The sequence below is a fragment of the Camellia sinensis genome, chromosome 5 (assembly GCF_055761805.1).
Source record: "Camellia sinensis isolate YWXY chromosome 5, ASM5576180v1, whole genome shotgun sequence".
NCBI classification, from domain to species: domain Eukaryota; kingdom Viridiplantae; phylum Streptophyta; class Magnoliopsida; order Ericales; family Theaceae; genus Camellia; species Camellia sinensis.
Genome location: NC_138965.1, coordinates 110,141,061 through 110,157,100, shown reverse-complemented (window position 1 = coordinate 110,157,100; position 16,040 = coordinate 110,141,061). Strand labels below are relative to the sequence as shown.

General features: G+C 38.4%; 2 long non-coding RNA genes across 2 annotated transcripts; both read right to left on the bottom strand.

Annotated features, from left to right (window-relative positions):
* Positions 1-1,266: 1,266 nt before the first annotated feature.
* Positions 1,267-4,051, bottom strand: LOC145790795 (uncharacterized). The gene is made up of 2 exons (XR_014329993.1): positions 2,082-4,051; positions 1,267-1,616 (listed from the first exon to the last, which is right to left on the bottom strand). It is a non-coding gene; the product is annotated as an uncharacterized LOC145790795 (long non-coding RNA).
* A 1,600-nt stretch (positions 4,052-5,651) lies between these two features.
* On the bottom strand, positions 5,652-13,702 carry LOC145790794 (uncharacterized). The gene is made up of 2 exons (XR_014329992.1): positions 12,278-13,702; positions 5,652-11,812 (listed from the first exon to the last, which is right to left on the bottom strand). It is a non-coding gene; the product is annotated as an uncharacterized LOC145790794 (long non-coding RNA).
* Between the last annotated feature and the right edge of the window lie 2,338 nt (positions 13,703-16,040).

Here is a 16,040-nt window from a genome sequence, read left to right as displayed (position 1 = left end):
ATTCTCCATCTGTGTATATATCCGTATATGTTTGTGCATAGGTCCGTATATGTCTATGTCGTATATACCTGTATATATATTGTATATGTCTGTGTATATATCTGTATATATCTGTCTGTATTTTGTCTGTATATGCATATGTGTATACCATATGTACATATCTGTGCGTATTTATATGTAAATATCTGTGTATTATCTTGGTTGTGTTTGCAATGAGTTCCTAAGAAACCAACTGCGACGGTGAAAACTAGAGTTTGAATGGCGATGCCTAGAACGCAAAGGTTTAGAATTTTCGAGACTAAAGTCTGGTTTAAATACCCAGGGGTGTATCCCCGGCTTGAAATCTGTATGGCATCCCCATAGGTTGAGGTAGCAGGTATGTGTAACATGCCCGGGGGGTACCCGCGCGCGTTAAACAGTTCGGACCCCCGAGATCTCTTTGATCTATTCTCATGAGTGCAATGTGAAACATAGATGAGAGTCCAGTTTTGGCAACTTTTATTGAAAATCCATTTTATTACAATTTTGTCAAAAATGGACTGCGTCATCAGATCTCAGAGTCGCCACCTAATATTTATTTTGGGAAAATTAGGAAACCCATGACTCGTGCCAAAGCTACTGTTCGTCGTAACCAAGGATACTTGGCTCGAAACCTTAGGTATGAGAGGGGAAGGTCAATAATGAGCACCCCCGCCCACCCGATCAAAGATCGGCCTTTACTAACCATGATATGAAATTTATTTTATTTATATGTTCATGTTCTGATTAGTTAATAAATCCTAAAATTTACTATGTGAAGCATACAAGTATAGACTATGCCATTCATTTTGGAACAATTTGATATCATGCATTTTGAAAGAGTTTTGACGATGTACAACCCAAATAAATTGAGTTTACAAGCATGAAAAATCAACATCATTCCAAATTAAGCGACACAACCTCCATCCACTAGCATTCATAGAGTTATATCACATAAGCAACTAGCCTCATGGTAGAATGCTAGACATAGTAAGAAAAACACGCACACATGGGATGCTAAAGCATAAAAACTCACATGTTTGATGTCCCACGAACAAGCTGCAAAACAAAGTTAGTAAAATATGCATGATCTTATATACAAAACCCTAATGTAATTCACTCATGAGATGCAACTAAAGATTCGGCTTCTAAAATATGATATGTGAATCATCTCAAGAACATGAGGTAGCGCACATAATCACATAGGAATTGATTAAATCCACAAATGCAAACTTAGCCGAATCAAGATGCATGAAACATGGATGCAAAGCATAACTATGATGAAAAATAAATATGATGTTTATGTACAAATAAAGAAAGCAAGTAAAAGAACGGGATGGAAAGAAGCGGGGCGGGGAATTATTACAACATTTTAAAGAATAATTACAAACCGAATTAGAGAGGGATGAGGAGAAAATTACAACAAAATAAAAACCTCACAATACACTCAAAATAAAATAAATAAATAAAATAAAAGCTTCATGTTCTTTAGAACCGCCGGCGGAAATTGGCCAATATTGGAAGATTACGCCATCTTGTTCGGAAGAAGCTAACCGACCGGCCAAATAGGCCGGCCGGCGAACTAGGCCAAGCAAAACCTGTCTTGTTGCAAAACCAAGAAAAGGAACAAACAAAAAAAAAATATGTAGGTGGCTCAACTAACCACTACCGGTTAGATTAAAAAAGAAAATAAATATAAAATAAAATAAAAAAAAGTGCAAACTCACAATATAAACCTAAAGCAATAAAACAAATATAAGATAGAACATGCAAGATTATAACAGAACTAATATGAGACTAATACACGAAAAAAAATAAATGTGAGGTAAAACATGCAAGATTACAACAAAACTAATATGAAATTAAGTATGCGAATAAAAATAAATAAATAATTATGAGCTAAACAAACCACTAGGATTATAACAACATACTATGAAATATAAAGTAAGAAAATAAATATGAGATAAACAACTACTTGGATTATAACAAAACACAATGAAATAAGAAGTAAGAAAATAAATATAAGATACAAAATATAAGAAAATGAAAGATTAAAAATTCACCTTCCAAAGAAAGATTGGACTTCTTGATTTCCAAACTTCCTCTTGATTACCCTCAAGTGTAGGAAGTGTGTTCTCAAATCCTTAATTCAAAATTATGGAGTTTATGGAGTTTGTGGTATGAAAAGTGGTTAACTCTCTAGTTTTTTTTCACTTTCAATCACTAAACATTCTTCCTTATGGTCGAGGCAATTGATCTTTGGCTATATCAGAATTTTTGGAGTGGTTTTGGTGTATGGAAATGAGGAATTTCAGCAGCTATGGAAGGTATGAGGTGTATATGGAAGATAGGAATATTTTTGGTTCAAAAACTCAATTTTTCTCTCTTTTTTCACCCTTTTCTCACTCCTTTCTCTTCAATTTCGTGGTCCTCCTCCTCTCTTACAATATGATCATTCTATATAGGCAATGAGGGAGAGTAAAGGTCAAAAAGAAGGTGGGAGACAAGGTGGGAGACAAGAATGTGATAGGAGGGCAAATTTTCAAGGTGGTTGCATGGGATACTCCTTTATGGATGCAAACAAAATATCTTTTTGACTATGGAGGATGATTAGGTATAATGGAGGATGAGTGGATGCACTTGAATGGCTCAAAAAATGGGTAAATGGGTTGTCCCAACCGAACCAAAACCAAGAAAAATGGGCTATTGTTGTTTTGGGTCGAATCAACAAAATCTGCTTTTAAGCCCAACTTCAAATGGGCATATCTCCCCCATATGGACTTGGTCTAAGGTGGTTCTTGGGTCCAAATTGAAGCCCCAGAAGTCTACTTTCCAATGGTGGTGGCCTCACATTTAAATTCCAAGTGTACAAAGAGATATGCCTAATTTAGTGAAGGCTGTCTCGGGCTGGATCAACAAAATCTGCTCTTAAGCTCAACTTCAAATGGGCATATCTCCCTTATTTGGACTTGGTCTAAGGTGGTTCTTGGGTCTAAATTGAAGCCCCAGAAGTCTACTTTCTAATGGTGGTAGCCTCACATTTAAATTCTAAGTGTACAAACAGAAATGCCCAATTTAGTGAAGACTGCTCATTTCCTTCTTAATGATTTGATACTCATCCTTTTCCTAAACCAGCTTTCTTTCATCCCCTCCTATTTCCTTCAACTCCAAACCTATAAAGAAGATATTTTTAAATATTTTTCAAAAATTTCACCTCCCTTCCATTTATTTCCACTTTGTCCTTACTCGGTTTACTGAAAAGTGCAATATTTTAATCGAAATGGAAGCCTCGGGACATCGTAGAAACATTTAAAAAAAACATATTTTGAAAAGAGGGTTTTAAGGTCTAAAATAGTTTGGCCAAAAAAATGGGTGAAGGTTGGGATTAAAACTTAAATTCCATCTTTCTTTCTGAGAATTTTGTGAGAAACACATTCTAATTGTCATCATCGGGTAATCAAAAGAAAGCGCCCGAGTCTTAGGGCCGGTCAAAATGGGGTGTCTACAGTTGCCCCTCTTTGACAGAGCTCAAAGTCATTTCATGACGTGAGTGAATGTCAAAGCCCAAAGACGACCCTTTTGACAAGGCCGTAAGACTTGGGCAAACAAACAAGATGCAATGCAAGTGGTTGAACCCGAAGGTTGCCTACGTATCCTTTTGCAAGGAATCAAACCAGCGTAGTTCAGGGGCAGAATGGAAGTGACATGCTCAAAATGCAGTTTGAAGGTTGGACTTACACGCTTTGCGAAGCCAGTTGTTTGAAAATTCATGATTATGCAATGCAATACCATGCCATGGAGTGATGATAAAGATATGAAGATGACAACAATGAAGAGGCAAGCTTCGTGCAAATGATATGAAATATAACAGGGGATGCATTGCATTAAATGTGCCACAAGATCACATGCAAATGTGTCACGGAGAAAGGGAAGGTTTTAACCAAGGAGAACAACAATGGTGTAACCAACAGGCATATCTCAGCGTATTCTATACGGAGAGAGGGAAGGTTTTAACCAAGGAGAACAACAATGGTGTAACCAACAGGCGTACCTAACCGTATTTTATACGGAGAGGGGGAAGGTTTTAACCAGAGAAAATGACAATGGTGTAACCAACAGGCGTATCTCAACGTATTTTATACGGAGAGAGGGCAGGTTTTAACCAGAGAAAATGACAATGGTGTAACCAACAGGCGTATCTCAGCGTATTTTATACGGAGAGAGGGAAGGTTTTAACCAGAGAAAATGACAATGGTGTAACCAACAGGCGTATCTCAACGTATTTTATACGGAGAGAGGGAAGGTTTTAACCAAAGAGAATGACAATGGTGTAACCAACAGGCGTATCTCAGCGTATTTTATACGGAGAGAGGGAAGGTTTTAACCAGAGAAAATGACAATGGTGTAACCAACAGGCGTATCTCAACGTATTTTATACGAAGAGAGGGAAGGTTTTAACCAACGAGAATGACAATGGTGTAACCAACAGGCGTACCTAACCGTATTTTATACGGAGAGGGGGAAGGTTTTAACCAGAGAAAATGACAATGGTGTAACCAACAGGCGTATCTCAACGTATTTTATACGGAGAGAGGGAAGGTTTTAACCAAAGAGAATGACAATAGTGTAACCAACAGGCGTATCTCAACGTATTTTATACGGAGAGAGGGAAGGTTTTAACCAAGGAGAACGTCACATCCTAACACGTTTCGCGGGAAAGGAGTAAAGGTGGATTCGAAATCCAAACGCGTCTCACGCAACTGGAAGAAGGTATGGTAGAATGACAAGGGGTAACCTCTACATGTAGAAGCCACCGATGTTGCTTTTCTTCCTGATCATATTCACAATTTTCCCTATTCTCCAACGGGGTGACAGACTAGGTTGGTTCAGTATCCAGAATTGAGGCGCATACACGCTACCTCAACCTATGGGGCTGCCATACAGATTTCAAGCCGGGGATACACCCCTGGGTATTTAAACCAGACTTTAGTCTCGGAAATTCCAAACCTTTTGCGTTCTAGGCATCGCCATTCGAACTCTAGTTTCCACCGTCGCAGTTGGTCTCCTAGGAACTCATTGCAATCACAGGCAGGTGGCTATACCAGACCATCTGAAGTCGTTCGGGCACGACAAACACCAAAGGAATTGCACCTTTAGAGGATTTAAGGTCTCCTAGACCAAGGGAGTGCACAAGATGGTGTAATGCGCAAGATTGTGCGATTAAATTGAAATTGCACAAGACAGTGCGATGGAATCGAAATTGTGCGATAGATGCTTGAAATGAGATTATTGTGCGATAGATGCACAGAATGAAAGAAGGAATTGTATGCTCGAACCAAATACCGTATACATATACTATGTACAGACAAAATACATACAAATACGGCAATATACAGACATGCATGTACGGTATACATACATAGGTTCGGGGAATATTCTGTTTGCAGCCATCAACGGAAAGATACCGTTACTGAGAAGGCATATTCCGTTTGCTGACGTCAACGCACGTACGCAAAACACGCAAAAAAAGAAAGGAAAAATGCAAAATGCATAGACACAGGGGTTCGACCCTCTGATCTCAAGTTTGGCCTTCGAGTCCTCGACCACTGAGCCATGCCACTCTTGTGACAAAATATTCAAACAAATATATATATATAGGTATACGAGACATATATATACATAAGACCAAAACAAAACAAAAGAAACATTTGTTTGTGGGGTTTGAACCCCTGACCTTGGGCTCAGCCTTCCAGCCTTCAATCACTGAGCCAAACCACTAAACCTAAGCCACTTTTGTGACCAAAACGTTCAAACAAATATATATAATACATAGATATACAATATATACACATATATGTATAAATATACAATTCTCCCGCCTCTCTCTCTGTTTTTGTCTCACTCTCTCTTCCGTCATCTTCTTCGAGCGTTGTATCTGGCACACGATTTCAACAATCGCGGCGCCTGACCGACAGGCTATCCAATCGTGCCCCGATTGTCAATGATTATCTCAGCCTTCCTCCCTCTTTGTCTTCTTCTTTGGCTCTCTTCTTAAGTTGAGGCCTGCGAGAGAGAAGCAGAGCCAAAGCCTGCAAACTTTCTCTGCCACCACTCTGCAACCTTTTTTTTTTTGCATTACTCTCCTCTGTCATGGCCTCTTCACATGGTTCTCTCACTCTTTTTCCCGACCTGAACGAGTCCACGATAGAGATGACCAATTCTGACTCCCCTGAACCTCAACCACGGGCTCCTCCTCCTTCCCCTGTTTTCAACTTTCCAGCGATGTCAGTTGAACAAATCATGGCGGCACAGTCTGACATTGAAGCAAACTCATATACACTGAGGTCATGTGTGGAGACCGTGACAGCGGTCTCCAACTTGTCCCGTCGACTGCAGAACAGGACATATGAAGTACATCGATTGAATGCACAACTTTCTTTACTTCAACATATGTACAAAGATTCTCGAGGGGAAGTTAGTGGCTTGAAGAAACAAATTAAGGAGTTGAAACGACAGGTGACCGTCGCAACTCGTCATGGGACTACCTTTGACGGCCAGCGAGGGATAATCTCCTTCGGAAGCTCTACCAAGGCCGAGGCAGAGTCTTCAAGAGCTTCGAAGAAGTAAAGATGAAGCGAGGCAGCTGATGGTAAAGTCAGGCAACGGAGTTGTGTGCAAATGAAGTCGGTTGCAATCTTCGCCGCCGGGCTGTTGCCGGAGAAGAAAGAAGAAAAAGATCCCTCTCTCTCTCTCTTTGTTTTTTTGTTTTGTTTTGTTTTGTTTTGTTTTTTTGTTTTTTTTTTTTTTGTTTTGTTTTTGTTTTTATTATTTTTTTTTTTTTGTGTTTTGTGTTTTGTTTTTGTTTTTGTTTTTTTTTTTGTTTTGTTTTGTTTTGTGTCTCTGTGATCGGGGATGTCCTCCCCTGACTACAATAAAATCAGTTTAGTTTTTGCACATCGAGGGCGTGACTGGCATATCACTTTGAACTTGAAAACATTTTTGTTTGATTGAATTTGAGAGTGATTGAATTTTGAACTCTGAATTGAACGTTGATTCTATACTGACCCATACTGACCTAAATCAAAGAATGACTTAACGAAAGAAAAACGAAACAAAACAATCCAAACATACTTATATACATTGACTGGTATGAAAGGAACTTAAAAAAAAACAAGACTCTGGAACACAACCATTGAGCCTAAGTGATTCTGCAGTTTATCCTGATGGGTTGAAATTGAAACTGGGCCGACCAAAACGTTGGCTGACGAACTCATGATCTAGCCAAAGAGTTGGCCAAGGAACTTCATGACTCAAGTGATGGAGAAGATAGAATCTCTAACTCGACTATGCCCCTAATTCATTACCTTGAAATTTTATTTTATTTTTTTGATTTTTTTTCATAAAAATGTTTTGATCAACAGACAGTTAGATTAGCATACTTATTCAATTTTCTGTTTCAAATCATGTAAGTTAAACTGTAAGCACTGAAAATTTTCCCTTTTCAAATCCAAAGAATGGTCCAAGTTTTGCAAAAATAGAACAATTTTTGAGAAAAATTAGTCAGCTTCATTCAAATTAATCAAAACCTATTTTTGCAAATGGCCACTACTCAACTAACATGGAATCAACCATTGGGGTGCATAGCCCCAAGCCAAATAACCCCGAATTGGTTTTGTAGCAACGATGATAACCGAACCGAGCCGATCCGAATCGAATGAAACTGAGCAGAACGGGACCGAACCGAACCGCCAAACTGAACCAAACTGAACCAAGTTGAATTGAACAACTGAACTGAGCAGAACGAAGATACACCAATCAACACGAATAGGACAACCAAGTCGACTAAAGATACACCAATCAAACATGGACGAAATGAATGAGTTAACAAAAATTATTGGGGCCGAACTTCAAGATGAAGCTACCTACGTATCCTCAAGATAGGAATCAGGCCATCGTAGTTCGGGCTGAGGGTTACTCGGGTATTGACACTCTCCTTTTGTGCTCTAACTTTTGCCAAAGCCGCCCTTTCGGGTTTTCAACCTTGCGAGCTTTTCATTTTTTCATTTTTCTATATTTTTTTTTTTTAATTTTTTTTTTTTTTTAATTTTGTTCATTTCATTTTTTTTTCTATATATTTTTTTTTGTTTTTCTGCTCTAACTTTTGCCTGGGTCTCCCTTCCGGATTTTCAGCCCAGCGAGCCTCTCAAGGGTTACTTTCAGTTTAACTTGTCCATGTTGATTGGATGTTAAGAACGACTGCTACACTTGACCAGTAGATATGATGATGTAGGGACTAGGTTAATTGGGTTTGAATTTGCCCCTAGTGTTGCCCCTAGTGTAGTGGATAGGAACTCGACTGTCCTTCAATAATAAAGTTCATTCTCTCAAATTATGGGTTTTGCCTTTCTGTGCGGTCTTCTTTGGGAAACGATTTAGTTTTAACTCTTTGATCACATCCAACCTTTCCTAGTTTAAGGGCTGCTTCAAATCTACATCACATCAGACCTTCTTGCCCCTAGTTCAAGGGTTGCTTCCAATCTGAATCACTGGCCCTACATAGTTCTGGCTAAGGTTCACTTGGGTATTGACACTCTCATTTTACGCTCTAACTTTTGCCAAAGCCGCCCTTTCGGGTTTTTAACCTTGCGAGCTTTTCATTTTTCTTTTTATTTTTCCTTCTTTATTTATTTATTTATTTATTTATTTATTTATTTTTTTGTGCTCTAACTTTTGCCTAGGTCGCCCTTTCGGGTTTTCGGCCCAGCGAGCCTCTCAAGGATGGTACCTTATTGCCCCTAGTTCAAGGGCTACCTCCATTTCGGCTATGCAAGCCTCATACTTTTGCCCCTAGATCAAGGGCTGTTTCAAATCTGAATCACATTCGACCTTCTTGCCCCTAGTTGAAGGGCTGCCTCCATTTGAATCACATCATGGCCCCTAATTCAAGGGATATTTCCAATTCGGCTACGCAAGCCTTACACTTTGAATGATCATTGAATACTTCGAATTCAGGTTTGAAAGCTAAGGAGCTAAGGAGGTCGGACCTCGAGTCAAGAGGGATCCTATGCTGTATAATCAATTCCAGGCATGTCTTTGTAGGACCACGCAAAAACAGTTTTTTGAAATCTTTTCACAAAGTGACTAATCACTCGTACTCTTACGAAGACAAGATAGAACCAATTTGGACCAAGCTAGGATCATTCTCAGTACCCACATTAACAAAAATGATTTTATTCATCAAAGGCTTAGCACACCTCTCTTCTTCTCAGTTGATCAAAATTTGCAAATCCCGAGGAAATTCTTCCTCTTTGTTTTCATCAGAGTTTTGGAAAAAGTTTTGAAAAACTTTGGTCAATGCAATGAATTAAGGCACAGAGAAGTAGGCAGACTCTATGGCATTTTGTTTTTTTGTTTTTCTGTTTATTGAAAAGAGACTATGACTCAGCAATGACAACAGACTTTTGACAACATACTCAAAAGAAAATGACAAAGAGAACCTAGACAGAACAGAAATGTCTAGGTTAGCACTATCGAAATCAACAGACTCTGACTTATTAGGCTGACTCGAGCCTGACTCTAACTCTACAAACTTGGTGGAGTCAAACTTACACTCAATACTCAATTCAGAACTCAGAATAAAACCATTCTCAATTTTGCTAGTCAAAGTGTTGACCAGCCACAACATTCAAAATAAATTGCTAGTCAAAGTGTGGGCCAGCCACAACATTCAAAATAAAGCTCATGCAATCAACAGGTGGTCACTCCCCAATCACAGAGATGGTCGGATACCCCACAAGTTCTATTTATTTACAATGGTCGACTTTGTGGGATATTGGAGTTTTTTATTTTTTTATTTTTATTTTGTTTTTTGATTTTATGTTTTTGTTTTTGTTTTTGTTTTGTTTTTTTTTTTTTTGTTTTGGAAGTAATGATGCTAAACTGAACATCCTGAACCACTCATTTGAATTTGAGAACCCATGTATAGATCCAATACATTGCACATAAAGGAAGAAAGAGAACAAACACCCCTAAAGAGGGTAGGGTTATCCTGTCCTAGCTTGGAATGATCTAGGGTTTCACTATTCACACAAGCGGTATCATACATCCTAGAAACGGGAAAGCATCCTGTCTTAATTTGAAAGGTACTATAGCTCACCATATGTACAAGGTTGGCTCTACTTTACGGGTTGAAGCCAAGGTGACGTTACCAAAGAGTCCTTCAGGTCATAACCAATAAAGATCCCAGGAAATCAGAAGAGTCAAATAGCCTCTCTTCGGAGTCTGAGAACCTTAGATAGCAAAGCTAGATAGCAGGGCTACATAGCAAAGCTACCCTTTTGACAAATCTCAAAAGGTTACAACACAAGGCCTCTAAAGTATCGTAAAAATAGGTGTAGTGTCACAAAAAGCTTACCTGTGCTCCCACTAGTATCTGGGCAACACAAGGACTTGAAGTGCACCAATGAATGCAATGCAATGAACATATAATTGAAAATAAAGGTCATATCATGGAGTTCGAGTCAAGGTTTCATAAAATCCCCAGCAGAGTCGCCAGAAACTGTAACATGCCCGGGGGGTACCCGCGCGCGTTAAACAGTTCGGACCCCCGAGATCTCTTTGATCTATTCTCATGAGTGCAATGTGAAACATAGATGAGAGTCCAGTTTTGGAAACTTTTATTGAAAATCCATTTTATTACAATTTTGTCAAAAATGGACTGCGTCATCAGATCTCAGAGTCGCCACCTAATATTTATTTTGGGAAAATTAGGAAACCCATGACTCGTGCCAAAGCTACTGTTCGTCGTAACCAAGGATACTTGGCTCGGAACCTTAGGTATGAGAGGGGAAGGTCAATAATGAGCACCCCCGCCCACCCGATCAAAGATCGGCCTTTACTAACCATGATATGAAATTTATTTTATTTATATGTTCATGTTCTGATTAGTTAATAAATCCTAAAATTTACTATGTGAAGCATACAAGTATAGACTATGCCATTCATTTTGGAACAATTTGATATCATGCATTTTGAAAGAGTTTTGACGATGTACAACCCAAATAAATTGAGTTTACAAGCATGAAAAATCAACATCATTCCAAATTAAGCGACACAACCTCCATCCACTGGCATTCATAGAGTTATATCACATAAGCAACTAGCCTCATGGTAGAATGCTAGACATAGTAAGAAAAACACGCACACATGGGATGCTAAAGCATAAAAACTCACATGTTTGATGTCCCACGAACAAGCTGCAAAACAAAGTTAGTAAAATATGCATGATCTTATATACAAAACCCTAATGTAATTCACTCATGAGATGCAACTAAAGATTCGGCTTCTAAAATATGATATGTGAATCATCTCAAGAACATGAGGTAGCGCACATAATCACATAGGAATTGATTAAATCCACAAATGCAAACTTAGCCGAATCAAGATGCATGAAACATGGATGCAAAGCATAACTATGATGAAAAATAAATATGATGTTTATGTACAAATAAAGAAAGCAAGTAAAAGAACGGGATGGAAAGAAGCGGGGCGGGGAATTATTACAACATTTTAAAGAATAATTACAAACCGAATTAGAGAGGGATGAGGAGAAAATTACAACAAAATAAAAACCTCACAATACACTCAAAATAAAATAAATAAATAAAATAAAAGCTTCATGTTCTTTAGAACCGCCGGCGGAAATTGGCCAATATTGGAAGATTACGCCATCTTGTTCGGAAGAAGCTAACCGACCGGCCAAATAGGCCGGCCGGCGAACTAGGCCAAGCAAAACCTGTCTTGTTGCAAAACCAAGAAAAGGAACAAACAAAAAAAAAATATGTAGGTGGCTCAACTAACCACTACCGGTTAGATTAAAAAAGAAAATAAATATAAAATAAAATAAAAAAAAGTGCAAACTCACAATATAAACCTAAAGCAATAAAACAAATATAAGATAGAACATGCAAGATTATAACAGAACTAATATGAGACTAATACACGAAAAAAAATAAATGTGAGGTAAAACATGCAAGATTACAACAAAACTAATATGAAATTAAGTATGCGAATAAAAATAAATAAATAATTATGAGCTAAACAAACCACTAGGATTATAACAACATACTATGAAATATAAAGTAAGAAAATAAATATGAGATAAACAACTACTTGGATTATAACAAAACACAATGAAATAAGAAGTAAGAAAATAAATATAAGATACAAAATATAAGAAAATGAAAGATTAAAAATTCACCTTCCAAAGAAAGATTGGACTTCTTGATTTCCAAACTTCCTCTTGATTACCCTCAAGTGTAGGAAGTGTGTTCTCAAATCCTTAATTCAAAATTATGGAGTTTATGGAGTTTGTGGTATGAAAAGTGGTTAACTCTCTAGTTTTTTTTCACTTTCAATCACTAAACATTCTTCCTTATGGTCGAGGCAATTGATCTTTGGCTATATCAGAATTTTTGGAGTGGTTTTGGTGTATGGAAATGAGGAATTTCAGCAGCTATGGAAGGAATGAGGTGTATATGGAAGATAGGAATATTTTTGGTTCAAAAACTCAATTTTTCTCTCTTTTTTCACCCTTTTCTCACTCCTTTCTCTTCAATTTCGTGGTCCTCCTCCTCTCTTACAATATGATCATTCTATATAGGCAATGAGGGAGAGTAAAGGTCAAAAAGAAGGTGGGAGACAAGGTGGGAGACAAGAATGTGATAGGAGGGCAAATTTTCAAGGTGGTTGCATGGGATACTCCTTTATGGATGCAAACAAAATATCTTTTTGACTATGGAGGATGATTAGGTATAATGGAGGATGAGTGGATGCACTTGAATGGCTCAAAAAATGGGTAAATGGGTTGTCCCAACCGAACCAAAACCAAGAAAAATGGGCTATTGTTGTTTTGGGTCGAATCAACAAAATCTGCTTTTAAGCCCAACTTCAAATGGGCATATCTCCCCCATATGGACTTGTTCTAAGGTGGTTCTTGGGTCCAAATTGAAGCCCCAGAAGTCTACTTTCCAATGGTGGTGGCCTCACATTTAAATTCCAAGTGTACAAAGAGATATGCCTAATTTAGTGAAGGCTGTCTCGGGCTGGATCAACAAAATCTGCTCTTAAGCTCAACTTCAAATGGGCATATCTCCCTTATTTGGACTTGGTCTAAGGTGGTTCTTGGGTCTAAATTGAAGCCCCAGAAGTCTACTTTCTAATGGTGGTAGCCTCACATTTAAATTCTAAGTGTACAAACAGAAATGCCCAATTTAGTGAAGACTGCTCATTTCCTTCTTAATGATTTGATACTCATCCTTTTCCTAAACCAGCTTTCTTTCATCCCCTCCTATTTCCTTCAACTCCAAACCTATAAAGAAGATATTTTTAAATATTTTTCAAAAATTTCACCTCCCTTCCATTTATTTCCACTTTGTCCTTACTCGGTTTACTGAAAAGTGCAATATTTTAATCGAAATGGAAGCCTCGGGACATCGTAGAAACATTTAAAAAAAACATATTTTGAAAAGAGGGTTTTAAGGTCTAAAATAGTTTGGCCAAAAAAATGGGTGAAGGTTGGGATTAAAACTTAAATTCCATCTTTCTTTCTGAGAATTTTGTGAGAAACACATTCTAATTGTCATCATCGGGTAATCAAAAGAAAGCGCCCGAGTCTTAGGGCCGGTCAAAATGGGGTGTCTACAGTATGCACCTCAATTCTGGATACTAAATCAACCTAGTCTGTCACCCCGTTGGAGAATACGAAAAGTTGTGAATATGACCAGGAAGTAAAGCGACATTCGTGGCCATTCAATTGGTTAAAAACAGCAGGTGCGCCTGTCTATTCACACCATCCAAATCGGTTAAAAACAGCAGGTGCGCCTGTCTGTTCACACCACCCAAATCGGTTAAAAACAGCAGGTGCGCCTGTCTATTCACACCATCCAAATCAGTTAACAACAGCAGGTGCGCCTGTCTATTCACACCACCCAAATCGGTTAACAATAGCAGGTGCGCCTGTCTGTTCACACCACCCAAATCGGTTAAAAATAACAGGTGTGCCTGTCTGTTCACACCACCCAAATCGGTTAATAACAGCAGGTGCGCCTGTCTGTTCACACCACCCAAATCGTTGAAAACAGCAGGTGCGTCTATCTGTTCACACCACCCAAATCGGTTAACAACAACAGGTGCACCTGTCTGTTCACACCACCCAAATCGGTTAACAACAGCAGGTGCGCCTGTCTGTTCACACCATCCAAAGCGGTTAAAAAAACAGCAGGTGCACTTGGTGTTCACACCATCTTTCCTCCTCTTGCATGAGACGCGTTAGGTTATTGATTTACTCGGTTAAAAACATCAGGTGCGCCTGGTGTTCACACCATCATTCCTCCTTTCATGTGAGACGCGTTAGGTTGTTGATTTCTCTTGGTTGAGGTTTTCTCTTTCTTTTCGTATGCAACACGAGGAGATGTTTCTAATTGGTTGCACCGTCATGTTATTCTTAGTTCTTTCCATGTAAGACATGACTCGCTTTTTGTTTTGATTTAAGCTTTTCATTCATGTCATCACATTCCTCATTGCATGAGTATAAGTTTTCAAAACTAATCGGCTTCGTGAAGCGTATAAGTCCAACTTTCAAACTGCATTTTGAGCATATCATTTGCATTCTGCCCCTAAACTACTCTGGTTTGATTCCTTGCAAAGCGATACATAGCCAACCTTCGGGTTTAACCACTTGCATTGCATCTTGTTTGTTTGCTCAAGTCTTATGGCCTTGTCAAAAAGGTCGTCTTTGGGCTTTGACATTCACTCACATCATGAAATGACTTCGAGTTCTGTTAAAGAGGGACAATTGTAGAGACCCCATTTTGACCGACCCTAAGACTTGGGCACTTTCTTTTGATTACCCGATGATGACAATTAGAATATGTAATCTCACAAAATTCTCAGTAAGAAGTATGGAATTTAAGCTTTAATCCCAACTTTCACCCATTTTTTGGCCAAACTATTTTAGACCTTAAAACCCTCTTTTCAAAATATGTTTTTTAAATGTTTCTATGATGTCCCGAGGCTCCCATTTCGATTAAAATATTGCACTTTTCAGTAAATCGAGTAAGGACAAAGTGGAAATAAATGGAAGGGAGGTGAACATTTTGAAAAATATTTAAAAACATCTTCTTTATAGGTTTGGAGTTGAAGGAAATAGGAAGGGATGAAAGAAAACTAGTTTAGGAAAATGATGAGTATCAAATCATTAAAAAGGAAATGAGCAACCTTCACTAAATTAGGCATTTCTCTTTGTACACTTGGAATTTAAATGTGAGACTACCACCATTGGAAAGTAGACTTCTAGGGCTTCAATTTAGACCCAATAATCACCTTAGACCAAGTACAAATAAGGGAGATATGCCCATTTGAAGTTGTGCTTAAGAGCAGATTTTGTTGACCCAACCGAGACAACCTTCACTAAATTAGGCATATCTCTTTGTACACTTGGAATTTAAATGTGAGCCCACCACCATTGGAAAGTAGACTTCTGGGACTTCAATTTAGACCCAAGAACCACCTAAAACCAAGTCCATATGAGGGAGATATGCCCATTTGAAGTTGAGCTTAACATCAGATTTTGTTGACTCGGTCCAAAATAGCAACGCCCATTGTTTGGTTCGGTTGGGACACTCCATTGACCCATTTTCTGACCCAAACATGTCCCAATGCATGTATACTCATCCCCATTACCTAGTGTTTGCTCCATTGAGGATAATGCTCAATTTTTGCTCCAATTAGCTCCATTAGTGTTCTATTAGCTCCATTACCTTCATTTATGCTTTATCTTGTCTTCCACCATTTCTCCACTTGCTTAGGCTATAAGTATACATCTGATTGTTGAGAGGAGGGTGAGGATAGATTAAGGAGAGAACATTTGAGCTAGAGAAAAGAGGAAGAAAAGAGAGAAAAGTTGAGTTTTTGAGTTAAACACACTCTTATCTTCCATATACACCCTATATCTTCCATACGAA